This window comes from Drosophila ananassae, chromosome 3R, assembly GCF_017639315.1.
Source record: "Drosophila ananassae strain 14024-0371.13 chromosome 3R, ASM1763931v2, whole genome shotgun sequence".
Lineage (NCBI taxonomy): Eukaryota > Metazoa > Arthropoda > Insecta > Diptera > Drosophilidae > Drosophila > Drosophila ananassae.
This window is the reverse complement of record NC_057930.1, coordinates 6,306,522-6,329,165: the sequence shown is the minus strand read 5'-3', so window position 1 is coordinate 6,329,165 and position 22,644 is coordinate 6,306,522.

Sequence of the window (22,644 nt, the reverse complement as noted above, 5' to 3'; positions counted from 1 at the left end):
CCTTGGGAAATATTCTAGCCGTAACTCCTTGATTGACTTTAACTGTTACGTTATCCAAGCTAGTGACCTCCGAAATGAGGTCAAATAGATCATTTAGGTTAGCAATGCTTAAAACTATTTGCGGTGGTTTTGCATTTTCTTTAGGATAATAATTTCTATTAGAATCATTCTGTTGGGATCTATTGCCTAAATCATCTGTGTCTACATTATCGTCAGATATATTTTCTTGAACAGCCATAGGAGATCTAGTAGGGCTTCCCTCTACATTGATTGTTCTTTCCTCAGCATGTGTGATACTGTTTAGGTCCACTTCCATGTCTAGTAAAGCAAATCTATTGCTGGAGCTTTCCTGGCTGATTGATACTGAGGGTGAATCAAACTTCAGTTCTCTATGCACCTTTTTAGAGTTCATAGTGGGTGATAGTGGTTTCTTCCTCTTTTTCAAAAGATTTCGTTGGCCAACCTTCAACTTGGTAGCAGCATCACTAAGTTATGTAGAAGAAATTGTGGCATACCCATCGAAAGTTGGAGAAGCAATCGACTCATGTCCATCGAAAGTTGGAGAAGCAATCGAGTCATGTCCACTGAATGTTGGAGAAGCAATGTCAGATGAGCATTGAATGGGATTATTATTATTTCCTATGGTCGCAGTAGGACGCACACTTCCCTGTGAGCGTTGAGCAATGATGATTTCTTCCCTGATCTCCGAGGGTGTTTTTCCAGCAACGTGGTACATCTTATCGTAATTAGTTTGCTTATTGCTAAGCTGAGAGTGAGAATAATGTCCATCCATTTACAATAGGCAAGAGTTTGCTTAGATCCTTTAAGGCTTCTTCTGCGCTGACTTTATTACCCCTCGTGTGCAGCCACGCGCCACGTGAGGGGTGATGTGTTGCCCAATGGGCAAGAATGCAGTTTTTTCGCACTGCAGTAAAGTGTTTTGTATTTTTCAGTTGCCGACACTGTGCAAGACAGCATCCAAACCAGTCAATGGTATTTTCGCAAGAGGATTGGTCTTGTTTTCCAAATAAATATAACACAAAAAATTATTTTGCTCACAATTCTTTGTGACAGGTTTGTCGGAGAGAAAACCCCAACTCGATCCCGATAATAAAATGAAATTAAAACATATTTAATAAATAAGGAATTTTCGAGCCTGAAAGTATGCAATTGAATTAAAGCTTTAAAATGTTATTTTGTATTTTTTTATGGCCTTAACGAATGGTTTTTGCCTTTGTTTAATAATGTTCTTCATAATATTGAGTCTATAAAGCAGCACAAAAATTTTGAGCTCCATATTCCAACTGGAACTATTTTTGGCCGCCTTCGCCATACATAATCAACCACTGTGCGGTGGGGATCGAGAGCGTAAGGTCGAACTCCAAACTAACCGACGGGGTCCCGTAGGAAAGCACCAGTCGGGTAGTGGCTCACTCGTGGATCAGTAGCCTTCATCCTCATGAGGGCGGTCACATCTGCGAAATTCTTCCTGGATCAAGCCGAGATTATAAGATGGGCAAGAGAGATCTCGCACAATGTGCAAAAGTTATTTTGCTACAGAGTGCAAAAGAGGTCAAGCAAAAAAGGTCAGACTTTGAGGAACCAACCGAAGAGGGACGCCACGAAGGAATGTCGTATGTAGAAGAGGACATCTTATAGTAGCAGGGTATACCTCAGAGGAATGTGTTTTGGCAAGGGCTCTGACAGGCGTCGGCATGGAGAAGAACTCGCTGCTGGGCTCTGATACCTAGGCGTATGTGACGGTGGTGGAGGATCACCAGGATATCCATGACATTCATGAAGATAAATCTCCACCACAGTATCAGGTGCCCTTCTTCTCAACCTCGCTGAGAGTGGAGCTGAAGTAGCCCTCATCCAGGAACCTAGGATCCATGAAGATAGGATTCTTGGTTTGGGGGTATCGGAGTTCAGGCTCTGTAAAGCTATTAAAGCAGGTACATTAAAAAAAAACCATTTCGTACTTAAACCAAGTACGAACACACTTCGACCAGGAACATACATACTTAGTTCACCGATTTTTTAGATACGATTTTGAGACCAAAATTCTTGTTTTGAGCGTGAATCATCATTTTAGAAAACACTACTAGCGGCGAACTTTTATAGCGATCTTGATCTAACACTATTTAATTGAAATTTAAACTTACAGAATTTCGGTGTTTTTTTACAATGCACTTTTCACTTCTTCCTAAATATTACGCAGATACCTTAAGCTTGCATGGCTGTGGAAGCCTTTTATTTATTTATTTTTTTTTTTACACAGAATAGAGATTGACCTAATATATGATATAGGTTTCCGACCAGCAAAACATTACAACTTGATCTGTCAGCAACCAATCTCCGATTGAAATTCATAGAAACTGTTGAGCTTAGAGTTTTAAAGATCGTTTTTATTAAGGAAAGTTAATCTAGTTGGTCCAAGATTTATCAGTAAAGTGAGAGCTTAATTACAATCGATATGGATGAAGTCTAATTCACAATAACTTATTCTAATATTATATACTATACGGAATATCATATTGTAACGAACTGTTTTTGCTAACTTTTGCTCGCAACAGATGCCGCGGCTAGCTTCACAGAGTTTGGGGGATCGTTCCACCGAATTTATATATTCGACGTGATTGCCCGAGGCCAGAAATAACACACACAAATAACTTGCTCCTTGGAATCGACAAGGCGTACGCCAGGCCAATCCGTCGCTATTGCTATGACACCAGGATACCTGTCGTGTCCGGGAATAACCCATCGCGACTCGTTTTACCCTTGGGCTTCAGTTCCGCCGCGGATTCTTGATCCTTTTCCCACTTGCTCTTTGATTTCTACTCCTTGGCTGATTCGCGTACCGCCGCCGGACTTACCCACAGGGGGCCTTTAAGCTACTGAACGCTAAATCCCGCACTTAAGACTGTCGGACTTAGCCACGGGGGGTCCTTCAGCCTATACTCCTAATTTCTCCAAGGAAACTTTCCCGCTTGAATGTCAGACTTACCAACGGGGGTCTTTCACTCAACTCTTCCAGCTTCCCTAGAAGACTCGGCCTCGATTTGCTCCAGGGACCCTCTTTATATAGTGCCTGAGGCGCCCGTTAATCCTTGCAAATCTCGTTTCCTGTCGTTAATCCTTCGCTCCTCTGTTCTCGCCGTTAACTTTCTCCAATTCACGCCGCGTCCCAGTCGGACTTTTCGGTGCTAGCAGCGTTTCGGTGCATTCCGGCAGGCATCTTTCGTACCTTGTTCTCACCCACCCCGAGTTGAGAGAGGGAATTTGTTCTCTCAACATAGATTTTGCTCTCAAAAAACTGGACTTAGAAAATTTTCCTCTCGCTTGGGACTTAGAAAAATTTATGCGTGGGACTTTTAACTTAGAAAAAATTATTTCATGAAAAATTGAACGTATATTATTTAAGTTTACCAATTTATGTTCCATAATATTTTTATTGAAGTACAAAATTTGAACATAGCTCAATATTTAATGAAAAATATTATTTATATAAGGAATTTTTTTTTTACATTAAGTGATGGTAGCAAAAAAATAATCCCGCGTAATTAGTGTGCGTTTTGTGCAGCGTTTTTAAGCTAAATCAACCCAAATCGAAACGGTCACATAGGGTTGTTCATAGTGCGTCGCATTGGTTTATTATTGTGAAATGGTAAGTTTACTGCTCCGTTCATTCAATTATTTATATTTTATTGTGTTAATAATGATGAATAAACGTTATTTTATTAAACAAAAATTTTCAGTTCTGGCTGTACTAGAAATTTGGACGTCTCAATATTTTTATTTGTATGAATCTTAAATAATTTGTTTTTCTTTTTAATTTATTTTCAGCTTTTTGTTATTTTTTTTTTTAATCTTTTCAGTTTTATTTATTAAGATTAATAAATAATAAATATAATGAATAATAAATAAATATGACAAACAACGCACTTCGAATTTAGTAAAAATCAATGGGCATGGTTGGGAAAAACAAAAACAAAAATCAAAAGCAAAGCAAAAAGCAAGGGAAATTTTTTTTAAACAGAATTTCCCTGGGTGAGATTTCACGCCGATCTCCCCTAGCCGGTAAGCTTGCGGGTAGGGGAGAACAACCTTCTTTTTCCGATCGCCAAGCATATTGATACTCGCTCCGCTGGGTGAGAAAAGCGGCCACGCCAATGTAAATCGGAATGATGGTTTTCCGCAGATGGGAGTGCGCCGCGCACTCCTATTTCCTACCGCGGGATGCGCGTTTGGCGAGCGCCAGGCACGACTGGGAAGTCCGACTGGCAGCCGTGCTAGCTTGCCTGTCCCCCCCCCGCTGTTGACCCCCTTGCCACCTGTCTTGGCGTGTGGGAGATCTAACCTTCTCACAATATTTACTCTAGCTTAAATATACATAAGTAACTCTCGATTATTATATTTATACAATTCAACACGCCTCCTTAAATTTATAAACTAGAATACTTTAATTACTTCATTTGTTAACCATTAACTTTTTTCAGTTTGACTTATAATATTTTACAAGTTGTTAGAATAATTTTACCGATTGTCTATTATTCAAAAATTTTATTTTACATAGGCTTTTTGTTATTATATCTACTAAATTTTTATCTGAATCTACATTTACAATATCGATTAAGCCTTTTTTATATATCTAATTTATGTAGTGATACTGAACTTCAATGTGTGAAGTTCCCGAATTTACCTGTAGCGATTGCTCCTGTATTATCTTCGTAAATTTTTATGGGTTGACTGAATTTTTCTTTAAATGAATCCGTTAATAAATTTCTAGTAAATAAGATTTCTGTTACAGCTTCTGACATAGCAGTGTATTCAGCAAAAGTTGAACATTTTACAATTGAGTTTTGTTTTTTTGACTTCCAAGAAAATTAGGTTTCCGTGGAACCTTACAACAAAACCCGTCGTTGTTTTTCTATCAACACAATCTCCTGCGAAATCCGAGTCTACCATTTCGCGCGGTTCCCACTGCATACGTACAGTCCACCTCCCGTCCAACCGACCGAGGGGCGCCTGCCGCATAAAGTACGGCTCGAATCGCGGGAATAAATTCGAGTTAGTAAATATAAGTTTAAATAGAAGGATTATAAAGAAAAAGAGGAAGAATTAGTGTGCTCTTGAAGGTAATTGAAAATGGAAGTTTTCATATTTGACAGGGATGAAAGAGAAATAATATGATACAGACCATTATAGTTCGAACATAAAAACCTAAGGGGATCATGCTGTGCATATGTCGATCTACAATGGCTTAAGAATAAAGGACTAAAGTTTCTGGTCCTTCTATTCGGAACTTTAAACTGTAAACGTGTTAGTAAGTACTGGCTATCTACATCACCATTAATAAGGTTGTGTAGGAAAACGACACCCAGCATTGTTCTACGATTTGTTAAGGAGGGTAAGTTTATTACTAGGAGTCTACTATTATACGAAGGTAGGTGAAGATTTGCGTCCCAGTTAAGTCCTCTAAGAGCAAATAATAAGAAGTTCTTTTGTACGGATTTCTATGCGGTCTTGATGAACACCGTATTGGGGACACCAGACACATGAACCGTACTCCAGTATCGGACGGACCAAGGATATAAATAAGCTTTTAGTAATATAAGGGTCGTTAAATTCTTTAGCCCATCTTTTAATAAAACCGAGAACACCTTTAGCCTTATTTACCATTGAAGAAATATGGTCGGAAAATTTAAGTTTTCTGTCTAAAAGGACACCAAGATCATTAACCTGAGTTAATTTTTCTAAGGCAATCCCAGAGAGATAGTACGAAACCGGGTGAGGGCTAGTACGATAAAAAGACATAAGTTTGCATTTTGATCCATTAAGTATTAAGTCATTAGCTAAACACCATTTTTGAAAATTATCGAGATCCGACTGGAGTCTGTTTTGGGCAGACGGGAACTTATATTGCAGACAAAGCTTAACATCGTCTGCGTACATTAGTACCAGCGCGTTCGTTAAGGATGTGGGCAAGTCATTTATAAAAAGAGTGAATAGTAATGGGCCAAGATGGCTTCCTTAAGGGACTCCAGATGTGGCACGGACTAAGCGGGAGTATTGATTTTTAAATAAGACTCTCTGTGTTCTTCCATTTAAATAGCTGGAGATCCACGTAATGAGGTCGGTTGAGAATCCCAAAAGATTTAGTTTACTCAACAAGAGTGAGTGATTAACTGAATCAAATGCTTTACTAAAGTCTGTGTAAATAACATCAGTTTGAAGTCCCTTTTGTAAGCCATCTTAAACAAAGGATGTCAACTCCAATAAATTAGTGGTGTTTAATCGACGCTTAATAAAACCATGCTGACTTGGAGAAATTATTGATGAGTATAGGTGTTGCAAATGAGGAGCTATTAATTTTTTGAATAAATTTGGAATCGCTGACAATTTTGAGATGCCTCTGTAGTTGGCAGCATCGGATTTTTTCCCCTTTTTGTGCAGAGGAATTATGAAAGATTCCTTCCATTTAAAGGGGAAAATCGAAGATTCCAAAGATAAGTTGAAAAGTTTTTGAAGAGGTTTGCACAAAGCCCTAGCACAGTATTTTAACACACAGCCTGGTACTCCGTCGGGGTCTGGCGAATAACCTGGCTTTACCTTTTGAAGATCCAATAATATATTGTTTTCAGAAAAAAATGGAACAAATATACGATTAGAGGGTTGAATGTTGTAAGCGTATGGCTGATCTGAAGTTTTAGGAGGTGAATACGTTGTTTGGAAAAATTTTGCTAATAAATCAGCAATGGCCTGATCTGAAGTCGCTGATAAATTTTTATACGTAAGTAGGGAAGGAAAAGATACACGTTTACGCTTCGTGTTTACAAAGTTATAAAACTGCTTTTGGATCGTGAGTGAACTGAATCCGACAGCGGCGAATATAATTTGTATAACATTCGGCGTTATGCACGGTGAAATTTAGCCGAGCTATTAAATATCTTGAGAAATCTATGCTGCTACATGTTCTTTTATATTTATTTAAAAGCCTGTCTTTGTCTGTTTTTAATTTTGTTAGGCACCTTGTAAACCAAGGAGGATTATTTGTAGCGGACGGATATTTCCACGGCACAGTTAAGTCAAAGAATGTATTTAATGTCAAATAAAATTTATCTAGGATGATATTTATATCAGTGCATGCCAGAATATCGGACCAGTCAAAAGTATCGATTAACAAATTAAGTTTACGAAAATCAGCCTTACGAAAACAACGAATCTTCTTTGCTATGCGGGAAGGCTTCTGATTGACACCAGAATTGGTTTCAATTCAAACTTCAAGCGTAGGGTGGTATGGATCTTTAGGGGTTGAGAGGGCAACGCTCTGGAAAGTGTGGTATCATCTGAATCAGATACAAAACATAAGTCAAGAAGCCGACCTAACGAATTTCTAACATGGTTGATATGGCCTAGGGACAAGTCAAAGATTCCCGCCGTGAAATCATGATGGGTGGAAAGTGATAAGAAAGTTAAATTTTCAGTATTTGACCAATTGAGTTCTGGTAAATTTAAGTCGCCAAGAACTACCAGAAGGTCAATATCTGACATAAGATTGGAAACAGGCTGTATAGCCGACAAGTGATACCAGTATGTAGGCGGCTCGGAAGATGGTGGGATGTAAGAACATGTAATAAACAAAGACTGAGCAGACAATATGAATTTAACGCAAATGAATTCGAAATCACCAAACTCTGGTAACTTTACCTTTTCAGAAACGAAATTGGAGTCAATAGAAATTAAGACTCCTCCTCCTCTTCGCAGAGGTCGGTCACGTCTAAAAGTGGTGTACCTACTTTGAAAAACTTCGGAGCAAAAGATCTCCGTCTTTAACCAGGTTTCAGTAAAGACTATAATATGAGACGCAAAGGAAAGACTATGCGCCTCGAGTAGGAGTATTTAAATTTTCTAATGTCTTCCTCTCTAATAACGGCCTTGGTTTTGGCTTTGATATAAGACGAGATATCAATCTCCGAGGTATCAGGGGCTCGCCGTGAGACAAATATTTGTCTAACAGGTGGGATTACCTGTAATGGTTTTGGTGCCACGGTCGGTAATACCGCGGCATCAGTCCGTTCCGGGGGTCCGGGCGGCGGGTTACCATTTCTAGTGGAAGCTATGGGGGTTAATTCTAGGATATTCCTAGGAATCACTTGGAGTGATGCCATTAAGGACAAAGAAGACAAGTTATGCTCTGCTACGGTAAATTCGGGTGCTGACTTTTCATTTACCGTCCCTGCTCTTGGAGTAGCAAGGGAAATGAGCGGCTGCATTATTGCGGGAGGATCCAGCTGTCAGGCGCTTCTTCTTTGGCTTGGAAACAAAACTGCATTGAGACTCCACCTTCACCGGCTGGACGAGCAACTCTGACTGCTCAGCTGCCATGAGGACCTTACAATCGTCAGGGCCTCCGCCTCCACCAACAATCCAACCGAGCCGAGTTTTTTGGATGGAGGGCAAACCAGGAAACAGATGAATTTGCCCCACACAAAGCAGCTCGTAAAATAATCCAGCTCCAATTAGCAAATCCACTGGCTGAGGCTGGTAAAAATGAGGATCCCACAATGAGGCTCTGCATTGGCGGGAATTTTCCAAGAGCTGACGTCCAATGAAAAATTGGGCTCAACGACAGTGATGTTGGAGGCTACGATCGCAGTTAATTGTGCAGAGTAGTCAGAGCATTAGGATTGCAAGCTGACTTGCACAGAAAACCCATCTGCAGAGAACCCTGCGCCTCCTATACCGGATACAGTCACCGGAGACCTTATCTCCGCAGCTACAGCTGGTCCGCCAGCCTTGAAGTGACTAGATGCACCGGCGAGCCAGAATCGAGCAGCGCTCGGCAGGGCAGTAGAACTCTGTAGCGGTTCCTAACCAGAATATTGGAAGTGGCTAGCAACTCCACATCACCAAAACGATCCTTAGCGACGAGAGAATTGACGGCGGCGGACGCTGAACCAGAAACAGCGTCGCTAGATGAGGAAACCTCGGGAAAGGGGTGTTGGCTTTGAGCTGGCGAATTGCCACCAAAATGCAGCAGATTATAGTGTCTGAATCTATGCATAAGTCCAATCGCCTAACTTCGCCTAAACGATCCTCAGGCGACCTTCTGCAACAGCACTTGGATTATGATGCTGCTAGCAATCTGCTTCGTTTTAAGCCTGCGATTACTAAACCTTTTGTTTAGCAGCTCCAATGCGACGTCAAAATTTTTTTCGTGAGTTCCAACGATCGAACAGTCTCCAAGGCAGATTCGCGAAGGCAGGACCGCAACCGTTGAAGATTCTCGACCCGACTTTTGAATGAGTTTGTGTCCACCATGGTCGAGAAAAGTGACCGAAATTCAAGCCACTCCGCATATCCTCCACTAAAAGTGGGAAGTGGCAGTGGCGGCAAAGCCTGGAAAGATCTGCCGAAAGACGCATCAAAATTGGTGGCACAAGTACCGTTGATCAGCGTCGAACTCGCCGGCAAACAAACTGGAGCGCGGCTTAATCTCCTGATCCAGGATGAATCGTGCCTTTCTCGCCGCATCGTTGAAGTTGACGCGCAGATCGATCCTGAGTTCTGAAACATTCAGCTCGGACAGCTCCTTGTGTGCGCTCTTGAAATCGAGCACAATCGAAAAACGGATTCATTTTCGCAACAAAAATACTGTTTTAGTTCGTTTATTTATTGTCAGCTCACGACCCACTGTGCAACTTCTATATAACACTCTGCAAACAGAGCATGTATGAATGTCAACAGATGTTAATATTGCGCGTAAAAATTAAAAAACCGAATTATGTTTTTTAATGTTTTAATTTGTTTATTTGTTTATGTGCATATATTTTAAGCTGCGCAGCTCAAATTTTCAATGGAAAATACTTTAACAAATTATTTTCCTAAGCACAATCACGTCGGGGTCCCCAATGTTCAGTCACCGAGCGTTTTTGGGAGCTTTATTTAATGTTCCAAATGCGCCAAAAAAAATTTTACCGAATACGAGGAGCGCCGGATAGTACGAAAAATTAAGCACCCAAAGTTATCCGCCCAAAAAATTGTGGCTAAAGTTGCCCAAGAAATGGGGGAAAAGTGCAGTGCTGATACGGTGCGCCGCGTGCTACACGATCACAACTTTTATGGTCGTGTAGCACGGAAGAAGCCCTTCATTAGTAAGAAGAATATAGCGGCTCGGTTAAAATTTTCGAATGAGCATTTCCTTCATTCCATTTCTTTTTGGGATGACGTTATATTCGCTGACGAATCCAGTTTTAATCTGTTTGGGTCGGATGGGAAACAATATGTTTGGCGGCGACCGAATACGGAGCTCAATAAGCACCTAAAAGCTACGGTGAAGCATGGCGGAGGTAATGTTCTGGTTTGGGCCCGTGCATTTGGATCTGCTGAAGGAAAATCTCCTTCAAATTGCTGATAAGTTTGACATTCCAGGAAAATGATCCGAAGCATTAACCACCATGGCTCGTCTGGAATTGTCCTCAAGTGGTTATAACACCAGCCCAATCCCCAGACTTAAACGTGATAGAGAATTTGTGGGAAATATTGGACGAGGCTACCGTAAAAGGAAGATTTCCAATGACTTGAAAACGGCGCTGTTGGAAGAATGGTGAAAAATGTCCGTGGAAATGACAAAAAAATTGGTTTCTTCAATGCGAACCCCACTGACGGCTGTCCAGAACCAGAAGGGAGGACACACTAAATATTAAGTTATAAAATAAGAGTTTTATGTTAAGTCTAATTGAATCCACGAAATAAGCTACAAAAACTAGTAGGTGAATTCGGTCCGTTTTTGCAATATCTATATATAAACAATAGTCGTACTTACTTCTTATAAAACCAAGACCTGTAAAGAATTCATTCATCGTATCATACCAAGCTCTTGGGCTTTCTCTGGGAGCGTACAGTGCCTTTTGTAATTTATATACTTTGTCTTCACTTATTTCATACCCTAGTGGCATGTTTATATACACTTCGGTTTTTACTTGGCCATTTATGAAAGTGCAAATGTCTTTGTTTAAATTCTCCTTTCCGTTATCACACTGTAATTTCTTCACAAATTTGTTAAATTTATTTTCTACGAAGTTAATACAATCTTTGAAACAATTTACCGTATGTGATTTATTTTTGATACAATATAGCCTAGTGCACTTACTATAATCTTCTACGAATGTTAGAATATATTTTTCTCCGCCATAGCCTGTAGTTTGGGGTCCATTCAAGTTTGTATGAATTGTTTGGAGAATTACTTTAGTTTTATCCTCATTTTTTTAAATGGTTTATTGGACATTTTAGATTTTAAGCAGTTTCCACACTTCATCTCAGTTTTTTCTAGTTCATCTGGCGAATCTTCTAATAATTTTTCCGAAACTAATTTATCTAAATATTTAAAGTTTATGTGGCCAAGTGCCGTATGCCATTTTTATTTATTTGTTAGTTTTAACACATTTGTATAGACTTCTTTAATACTACCAGTTTCTTTTGCAATACTTTTTATCACATACAAGTTGTTTACTTTATTAGCTACGACTACTAATTCATTATTTTGATCATATATTTTTGCATTACTGTTTTTTGCAACAATGATATTGTTTTTCGTTATTCTTGACACGCTTAATAAATTCTCCTGAATTCCATTTACATAGTTAACATTTTTAAACTCTACATTTTATTTTTATAATAGGTTTTAAAGGTTAGTTTGATATTACCAATTTTTGTAGCTTTTAAAGTTGTGCCATCTGGCAGCTTAACATCGACAGCAATTTTGAGATCTTGATAACTCACGAAATATTTGTCGCTTTTGATTATATTGTTCGTACAGTCGCTGTCCAAGATCAAAATTAGTTGATAACCATTTCCGCTTGAGTCCTTGAACTCACATCCACTTGGTCCATTAGCTGCAGGATGATGTAACTCGACAGACCATGCTGCGCTCGATTCGTTGCCTGAAGTCTCGTTCACGTATCCTCGGTGAGATCCCCTGCCTCTGATGTAGCCTCATGATCTGCCATGAAAATTTCCTCGTTTTTCTTTGCCCAGATTGTGATGAAATCTTCTGTTTTGTCCAGTTTGAATAGCATTTTGGCTTGCTTGATTTCCATGATTTAGATAGCAGTTTTTTTTCTGGTGTCCATATTTGCCACAACTGAAACAGACTCCTTTAACATTTGCGTTGAATTTACTCACGCTTGATCTTTTAGACGTATCGCTTTTATTAAAATATTTATCTTTGATTTTTCTTTTTACATATTCAACTATTCTTTGTTCTGGTACAATATCAATAAAATCACCAATATATGTAGCTGTAGTTCGGCGGCAATACTTTTATAAGATAACTCATTTTTTGAGCTTCTTCCGAAACTCCACCAGCTGCTCCAAAATCATTTATTGCCTTCTCAAAATCAATAAAGAAATCGTCCATTTTTGTATAATTGCTGGATTTTATTTCTTCTATTTTTCCCCTTTGTATGATCTGGAGCGCCGTTGATTTCGTTGTGTAATAATATCAAACTTTTTCATCATCTCAGGCTGATTTGCACGTATGTATGTATTCTAATTGTCTGTCAGTGATTGTACTCATGATCATCATCCTCGCTTTTAAGTCTCTCTTAGTCCAGTCCGCTTCAGCTTCCTTATCGGTCTTCATCCTTGATGCTTGTTGTTTGCATTCTTTGCACTCCAGCAGTACCATCAATCTCAGTTGCCAACTTTTTTGTTTCATCGAAGACGGGTATTAGGGTGTCTTCAATTCTTGCTTGAGCAGCCATTGTTATTGCAATTTTAATTTTTATATTATTTGCGTCTCTCTTTTTTAATTTTTATAGCTTAACCTTGCATTGACAAGTTTTTGTTTTTTTTTCGGTTTTATTTTTATTTTTGAAGTTTTTTACACATAAAGCACTTTTATTGCTGTTCTGTTTTCTTTTATTTTCTTCTATATTTCTTTAACTTTTAATTTTAGTTCTTCACTTGGTATTTGACACGTTTTTCTTTCCGTTTAAATTTTTAATCTTTTCGCATCCACGTGTTCCTTTGTATTATACAGGGTGGGCCAAGTAGCGGTCACTTTTTGAAATAATAGTTATTTCGAGAACGTCACCACATATGTCGCATATTGATAGTTGTTCAGTATATCAACTCCGGTTCACGAAATGGAACGCTTTTCGAACGAACAACGCTGGGAAATGGTAAAATTTTACTTCCAAAGACGTTGATGAAGGATTTGGACGAAAAATCATCTTCTCGGACGAGGCGCATTTCCATCTTGGCGGCTATGTTAATAAGCAAAACTGCCGTATCTGGGGAACGGAAAACCCTCATGTGATCGTGGAGAAACCAATGCATCCCGACCGAGTGGCTGTTTGGTGCGGATTATGGGCTGGTGGTATCATTGGGCCGTTTTTCTTCAAAGACAGTGCGGGAAGAGCCGTTACGATCAATGGCGAGCGCTACCGAGCCATGATAACCGATTTTTTGTGGCCTATTATCGAGCTACGAGAAGTTGGGTCGGGTAAAATTATATTTTTTGGAAAAAAAGGGTGCAATCGATTGCCCATCAAATGACCACAAATGACCATCAATATTTTGAAATGACCACCTCCCGTTTGGAAAATATTCAAAAATGAAAATTTTCGAAAAATTTTCGAAAATTTTAAAATTTGACTTTTTGATTTTTTTTTTTTTTAAATCGAAATAAACCAAAATGACCACCAATGGTCATCTTTTAGAATTTTGAAAAAACTTTTAGTTTTTGAAATATTTAAGTGTTCAGTTTATCTCATTTTTTTCACAGGTAAAACAAAATTTCAAAAAAAAAACTACTGAAATCGTTTTCCAATAGTGTGATAAACAATGACCATCAATATTTTCAAATGACCACCTACCGTTTTGAAATTATTTAAAATTGAACATAGTTAAAAATTTTTCAAAAATTTCAAAATCGACTTTTTGAATTTTTTTTTTTCAATATCGAAATAAACGCAATTGACCACAAATGGACATCTTTTAGAATTTTGAAAAAACTTTCAGTTTTTAAAATATTTAAGTTTTTAGTTTTGGTCATTTTTTGGCCAGGTAAAAAAAAAATTCAAAAACAAACTACTGAATTCGTTTTCCATTAGTGTGATAAACAATGACCATCTTTTAAAATTTTAAAATAACATTTACTTTTCGAGATACTTGATTCTCATAGTCTTAAAAATAAAGAAATTAAAAATCCAAAAGATGACCATCATGGCCCATAGCCTAAAACATATAAATTAAAAAAAAAAATTGATTTCCATCATTGCCCATCCCTTAAAACTTAAAAAATGAACAAAAAACTATATGCCCATCATGGCCCACATCTTAAAACTTAAAAATTTTACAAAAAAAACTATGCCCTTCATTGCCCATCCCTTAAAACTTACAAATTTTACATAAAAAACTATGCCCATCATTGCCTACATCTTAAAACTTACAAATTTTACATAAAAAACTATGCCCTTCATTGCCCATCCCTTAAAACTTACAAATTTTACATAAAAAACTATGCCCTTCATTGCCCATCCCTTAAAACTTAAAAATTTTACAAAAAAAATCATGCCCATCCTTTAAAAGTTAAAAATTTAACATATGTTCTTGTCAGTTTCGCTGTCTAATTGGTACTAAAGAAAATTTACATTTGTTTACATTGGAACTTTACACATTTACATTGGAACTTAAAGATATGTGTGTGTGAGTATACATGTTGTGGATTGTAAAGCTAGTTGGTATAGAAAATATAAGGATGACAATATGGGCTAACTTATAAACTAGGTTTCGATAGTTCCTAAACAGAATTATTTGTCTTTTCCGATGATCTATTGGTCATTCAGCCGTGCTGAGAACGACCAATTGAATCTTCCCCGTGAAAAGATTATAAGCTGTATATAATTTAACTGTTTTGAAACCTGGAATACACGAAGATGCCATCCAAGACCCACATTGATGTTTCTGAGATAGTGGATACTCTCTGCCTCTTTAATATTTTTGAAAATGAAACTGGTGCGTTAAAATCAAGGAATGACTCTGTTTGGAAAGAAGCTAGCGACCGACTAAAAACCAAAATCAGTGCCCCGACTTTAAATGTATACGTTCGGATAAATCGAAATAATATGTTGACCCTTATAAAGCGAAGATGTGGTATTACGGAGAACTCAATCAATGAAACTGTTAACTCAACGCTTCCCGAAGATGATCCAGAATTTCAGATCAGCGAAGTACATGGAAATGGACCTTTGCCCAATCTGTTTTTAACATTAGAATTGGATGAGGAAGTTTGGGGATCTATCGCTCCTATCAAAGGAAAAAATGAAGAAGTAAAGGATTTGCGACCAAAAAATTATTTACAACCAGGATGGACTGACATAATCGCAAAAGCCTTGCAGGAAAAGGTTCCCTTGCCTTGTGCTTTTAATTTTAAAAAAGCAAAGATAAGCGGAAAAGAGGAAAACATCTGGCTCAAAATTGAAGGTTACTGCAGTGAGTGCAGTTCACTGTTTAAAGGACACTGTCTTGTGGAACCTGATCCAAATTTGGGAATAAGTATTTCGGTTACAGTACCAGATACTCGTGGCATACCACATAACCAAAAACGGAGATGCACTGGATTAAAACGATTGGCAATTGGCCATGAGTTGCTGCATAAAAAAGCGTCGTTGTGGAGAAAGGAAGCCACGAAGGAAATGAAAGACGGCGATCCTGAGCCAAGTTATATTTCCAAGTTACCAACATTAAGAAAATTGCGCGAGGAAGCTATAAATCGAAGCCTTGGAATAAACAAAGGACACGATCCAATCTCTGCATTATATTTAAAAAAATATGAGGGCGAACTAGCTGGATGCATACTGGATATTGGTTTGGATGAGTTCTACTGCATTTACTGCACTCCGGCTCAAATTAAAACATATAATGCGCAAATTAAAAGAGTCCGGAAAATATCTGTGGATGCCACTGGAAGCGTTGTTCTGCCAATTGTGAAACCTCATGGCGATACCAGCTACGTGTTCCTATACCAGGTGGTTATGGAAGGGGAGGACGGAATATGTCCCGTATTTCAAATGCTATCGGCCAAGCATGATACGGCCAGCATCCAATTCTGGCTGAGTCGATTTATGTCAAAATCGGGCATATATCCACCTGAAGTTGTGTGCGACTTTTCTTTGGCTTTGTTGAACGCTGTGAGTTTAAGCTTCAACGATTGTCGCCTCCATACATATATGTCGTCCTGCTTCGAAGCTTTGTCCTGCGAGTCGAGTCGAATTCCAAGATCATATATTCGGCTCGACATCGCCCATCTTATAAAAATGATGTGCCGGAAAAATGTATTCAAAGGAAAATTGCCCAACGTCAAGGATTTTTACATAAGATGCATTGGAGTTACAACAACCTGCGAAACCAAAAAAAGTTTTAAAAAAATATTAAAATCGATCCTTATTGTGGCAACGAGCGAATCCTCAGGATTAAATAAGGAGGGAGAAAACTACGCCAGCCAGAATAACGAAAATTTTCTTCTTCAAAAAATTGCTACATTTACGGCACCGGAATATGATGAAGATTATGAAAATTCTATTACCAATACACCGGAGGAATTGGAGCCAGAAGGAGAAAATGAAGGAATTAATGAATTTATAAAAAACATTTTAAGATCCGCAGAAAAAAAAGCCAGTAAATGTAAATCATCCAGAAGTCGTCCAAACCCATATTTTCTTCCGGAATTGGTAAAGCCCCTCATCTATGATAAATTGCCTTGAATGCTTAGAGCTGGTAGATGCTGAAAAAATAAGCAGCCTGGGAGTTCATGATGGACTAATCGCCACTATTCTTGATTATTTTGCGCCAAAAAATGGTAGATGCAAAGATTGCGGTGTGAGTACGATTTCCCATGCACAGCCTGGACCACACGTCATCATAGACATGGAATTTGCGTTCGACAGCTTTCAACGAGAACTATATGCCAATGCGCCAGGATCAGCTACACTGCAGCAGCTTCCCGAAAAAATTAAATTACAACAAAAAACTTATATTTTAAGTGGAGCTGTTGAATATGTTCCGGTATCAGGATCAGGAATTGGACATTATATTGCTTACTGCCGCAGGATAACAGGATTATGGGAAGCGCACAATGATTTTACGAAGCAAGCGAAACATTTTACGGCAACAAATACGAGTATGAAGATACACATTGTTTTTTACACGGAGGCAGATGTTTAATTTGAATAAAAGCTAATCAAAAATTTTAAAAAAATTTATAATTATGTTTTTCTTGTATAAAAAGATCTTATATAATAATGGTTATACTCGTATATATAGGCTGGTTTATGATCTGCTAAAATATATTTTATGACGCTTTTTTTATTAGTTTATAAGGGCATAACATGGAAAATCTGGGAAATATCCTCATCTGGGAAATGTTTATTGGTTACCTGTTTGGGTTTTAAGTCCTTCCCAGTTAGGAAACCCCAAAAAATTTGCGGTAATATGCTTTTCCCAAACCGATCCCTTTTTTCCAAACCGCATAATTATGCAATTGAAACTTTATGGTGTACTGTAGGTAGTACATACATATTTCGTATGATTTTTTCCATTTCCTGTTTTAAGTGTTTTCCCCAACTACCGTAACTATCTTTTACGACCTGTGTGTGTATATATTCTGGATTTCCCCATGACAGGTATAAGTTGAACATTTTTCAAAAATGACGAGTAAGACTTTATAAGTAATAAAAATTAGATGATATATTTTTCTTAACAAAACCCTTCTTAATATTTTACTTCCAATGTTCAAATTGCAAGAACCTACACATTATTTAAATTTTTAAGTTATTAGCAATGGGCATAGATTTATTTGTAAAATTTTTAAGTTTTAAGCTGTTGGCCATGCTGAGCATAGATTTTTTTTGTAAAATTTTCAAGTTCTAAGAGATGGGCAATGGTGGGCATGATTTTTTATGTAAAATTTGTAAGTTTTAAGGGATGGGCAATGAAGGGCATAGTTTTTTATGTAAAATTTGTAAGTTTTACGATGTGGGCAATGATGGGCATAGTTTTTTATGTAAAATTTGTAAGTTTTAAGGGATAGGCAATGATGGGCATAGTTTTTTATGTAAAATTTGTAAGTTTTAAGGGATGGGCAATGAAGGGCATAGTTTTTTTTGTAAAATTTTTAAGTTTTAAGATGTGGGCCATGATGGGCATATAGTTTTTTGTTCATTTTTTAAGTTTTAAGGGATGGGCAATGATGGAAATCAATTTTTTTTTTTAATTTATATGTTTTAGGCTATGGGCCATGATGGTCATCTTTTGGATTTTTAATTTCTTTATTTTTAAGACTATGAGAATCAAGTATCTCGAAAAGTAAATGTTATTTTAAAATTTTAAAAGATGGTCATTGTTTATCACACTAATGGAAAACGAATTCAGTAGTTTGTTTTTGAATTTTTTTTTTTACCTAGCCAAAAAAAGACCAAAACTAAAAACTTAAATATTTTAAAAACTGAAAGTTTTTTCAAAATTCTAAAAGATGACCATTTGTGGTCAATTGCGTTTATTTCGATATTGAAAAAAAAAAATTCAAAAAGTCGATTTTGAAATTTTTGAAAAATTTTTAACTATGTTCAATTTTAAATAATTTCAAAACGGTAGGTGGTCATTTGAAAATATTGATGGTCATTGTTTATCACACTATTGGAAAACGATTTCAGTAGTTTTTTTTTTGAAATTTTGTTTTACCTGTGAAAAAAATGAGATAAACTGAACACTTAAATATTTCAAAAACTAAAAGTTTTTTCAAAATTCTAAAAGATGACCATTGGTGGTCATTTTGGTTTATTTCGATTAAAAAAAAAAAAAAATCAAAAAGTCAAATTTTAAAATTTTCGAAAATTTTTCGAAAATTTTCATTTTTGAATATTTTCCAAACGGGAGGTGGTCATTTCAAAATATTGATGGTCATTTGTGGTCATTTGATGGACAATCGAATGCACCCTTTTTTTCCAAAAAATATCATTTTACCCGACCCAACTTCTCGTAGCTCTATTATCGACCAAATGGACGTGGAAGACATTTGGTTTCAACAGGATGGCGCACCGTGCCACACAAGCAATGCCACAATCGATCTTCTGCGCGAGAAGTTTGGCGAACACGTTATTAGCCCACCCTGTATGTACATATGTAAGTATTTGCCTTTTTTGATGATCGATTGAGTTAAATACCTTCACACACGCTTCACTTTAATGCCGATGTTTTTGCTCACGCTTTCACTGAGTATAAGTTTTTTTTTTTAGTTTGAATCTGTTCGTTCCACGTGCTACTTTGCCGTAGATTTGTGTGGATGAGTTCGCAAGGTCTTCACTTGGACTAAGATTCTGCAAAACTTTTATTGGAACGCTTTTTTCCTTTATTTTATACCAAGTCTATTCACTTTTCCTTTTTTTGTTAAGTTTAGAGTTTTGAACATAGTTTTTATTAAGGAAAGTTAATCTAGTTGATCCAAGGTTTGTCAGTAACGTGAGAACCTAATTACAATCGATAACGATTAAGTCTAATTCACAATAGCTTAATCTAATATTATATACTATACGGAATATCATATTTACACTAGCTTAAATATAAGTAACTCTAGATTATTATATTTACATATACAATTCAACAGAAACAATGCTTTATTTTAATTTCTGATCCGACCTGATCAAGAATATATGTACTTTATAGGGTATGAGATGATTCCTGCAATGCGTTACAAAAATCTGGACGAAATTGAATTACCCTGCAAGGGCATAAAAAAATAAACAAACAAAAAATGGAAAGAAAAATGGGTTCTAAATTTGACAACACAAAATTAAAAAAAACAAGATTCAAGTGTTCTTGAATAAATACGAATGGGTTATCGATAACATTTTGTTGCCAAACGGGGGGAGGAAAAAAAATTACCCATCTATAAATTGAATTTTAAAGCAGCACAGAGCAATAACTGAAGTTTAGAAATTTTTTCGGCCGAAATCTCGCCTAGGATAACCAAACGGTAGAGTTCTCGGCTTTAAAGGTACCGGGTTCGAGCCAAGCTCAAGAATTTTCTGTTAATTTGTTTATTTACTTATTAATTTTCTTTTAAATATATTTTTGTTATAAAAACACATGGTATTCACGAAACAACAGGTATAATTTTCAAAGTGAGATTATGATTTGGACAATGGTTAAAACGTCGCATTAATAGGACCGGAACGAACGGCCGGGTTGGACTCTCCTAACACATTCTATAAAAATCAGTAAAATACAAAAAATTAAATTAAAAGTTCCAAATTAAATAATAAAATAAAAAAATATTACAAAATTAGGAGATATGAATAAAAAAATATTTTTTTTATAATTTATCAATTTTTTTAACGAGAAGAATTTTTTACGCTTACGAATTTTCGTTCTCAAAATCGAACTTCGGGGAAAAAAGTTCGTATTTAAAAAAAGTATGATCGTTCTTGGTCGACTTCGAAGTTTTTCTGAGTGTATTTATTGAATTCGTGTAAGTGTAGGGGTTTAAGTTTTAATTCCAAACTAAATATAGACGATTTTTAAAGAAGTAATGGACTTTTTGCCTGATTCCCTACTGGATTATTTATGTTATTTAGTCCAAAACATACTCAATTATGCAATATAATTTTGTTGTTTAAAAATCTGTATTTCGACTCCGTGTATCATGAATTTGGGAAACTCGACTATTGCCATCCTAATTTAGTTTAATTTGTTTTTGTTAAAGTTACGGCGACTTTTATGGTGACTCTATATCCGTTCACATTAAAAAATAAAATCCCAAATTTGAATTTTCTTAACTTGAATAAAGCTATAAATTACTTCTTAAATTAATTTAATTCAAGGAAAAATACCATGCATCAATAGAAAAAAATACCAAAAAGATGCTACGAAAAGTTAAAAAAAATGAAGTTTCCGGCATGCAAGAAACCAGGAGAGGAGGTAAAAACTGAAATTGAAACAGGTAGCAGCTGCCTGGTGCTAAAAGTGCTAACTTATTCCACGAAAATGCTTGAATATAATGGCCGTTGTGGGAGGCTTGAAGAATGGCATTGAGGGTGGATAGCGGCTAGTGATGGTGAGGTTGGCATTGGATGGCATTTTAAGGCGGTGGGGGGGCGCGGTAAGGTTGTGTGGTATGCAATTGTGCTATGCCACCACAAAGGCCGCCAAGATGACGAGAACGACGACACGCAAAAGTGGAACGAGAGCTTCCTATACTTCTGCCGCTGTTGCGTTGGCATTAAGTGGCATGTGGAAGCGGCTACAAGGACACCGATAATGACGGAAAAATTCCCCTGACACATACACATAACGTACATGGCTCTGCAAGCTCCGCTCAACGCACTATCAGGCCGAGCAATCAACTGCTTGGTACCATCATGTTTACTTTTGGTAATTTTAGAAAATCAGAATTAAGAATCAAGTTGAAAGAAAAATTATTTTGAATTTTGGTGCTAAAGAAATTATTTACTTATTCCTTCAGTGTAATTTTTCGGTCATCCAGTCACATACGTCCTATATAGGGCATATATGTAACAAGCGGGTCATGTATATTGCCCTAATACCCTGCGCTTACCACATATAAAAATTGCACAAGAAGCCGCAAGATAGTGACAAAAAAGCCCTTTCCGACCTTACACCTGTCCACCACCTGCACCCCCGCGCCTTAGTCCCTCTATCGTTGACAGGTAGGTTGCGGTGTGGTTGGATGGAAACGAAATCGACCTTGACTGACAGCTTGACACGAACTCGACTGCTTTCGACGTTGTTGCTCTTTACTCTGCTTTACTCCAAGATCCAACATCAGGCTCATTATTTTCGCTTTAGCCGGACAGCAGGCGGCCAGGTGGGTAGTCGCATAGTTGGCTGGTTGGAATGTAAATGGTTGTGCTCTTTAAGCCGACAAACCTCAAAAAGCTGGTGGAGGTTTTTTGGACTTTGGTCCAAAGTAAGTAACTTTAGCAAACCGAGTCGCCTTCAGGCATAAGCCTGCTTAAATGACCCACCTTTATCTGGTCCCATGCTTTTTGACACGTATGCATGCTTAAAATTCATAAGCCATTTGGGAGTTTTATCAGTCATGGGCGTAGCCTTATGACATGTTATTTTCAAATAAATAAAAACGAACGGAATAAAATTGAGAACAGCTAAGATAATTAAAAAATAAAATGCTAACACAAATAAAGCAGCAAAGATTTTAAGTAAACTAAAAATGTTAGAAATTGAATAGGTTTTTTTTTCTTATGTTACAACAACCACTTCGATTCTCTAATGCTATTGTTATTTTTTTAATATTATACTCCAACTATATTTTGAAAACCCTTTGAAAGGTGAAATGGAATTTAAAGGTTCAAATGTAATTAAATATTAATTTAGCATAAAAATTTATGAATTTTGTTCGAAACTATTTTTTAAGTCCTTTTATTATAATTTTGGTCAAAAGTGTGCGATGTTCCATATTTGATAAGGTCCGACCGACTATTATAGCTGCCATGAAAACTGCATTTAAATTCTTTTTTCACCTTTCAAAAGGAGTTTCAAAATAGTTGGAAGTATAATATTAAAAAAATAACAATAGCATTAGAGAATCGAAATTAATGA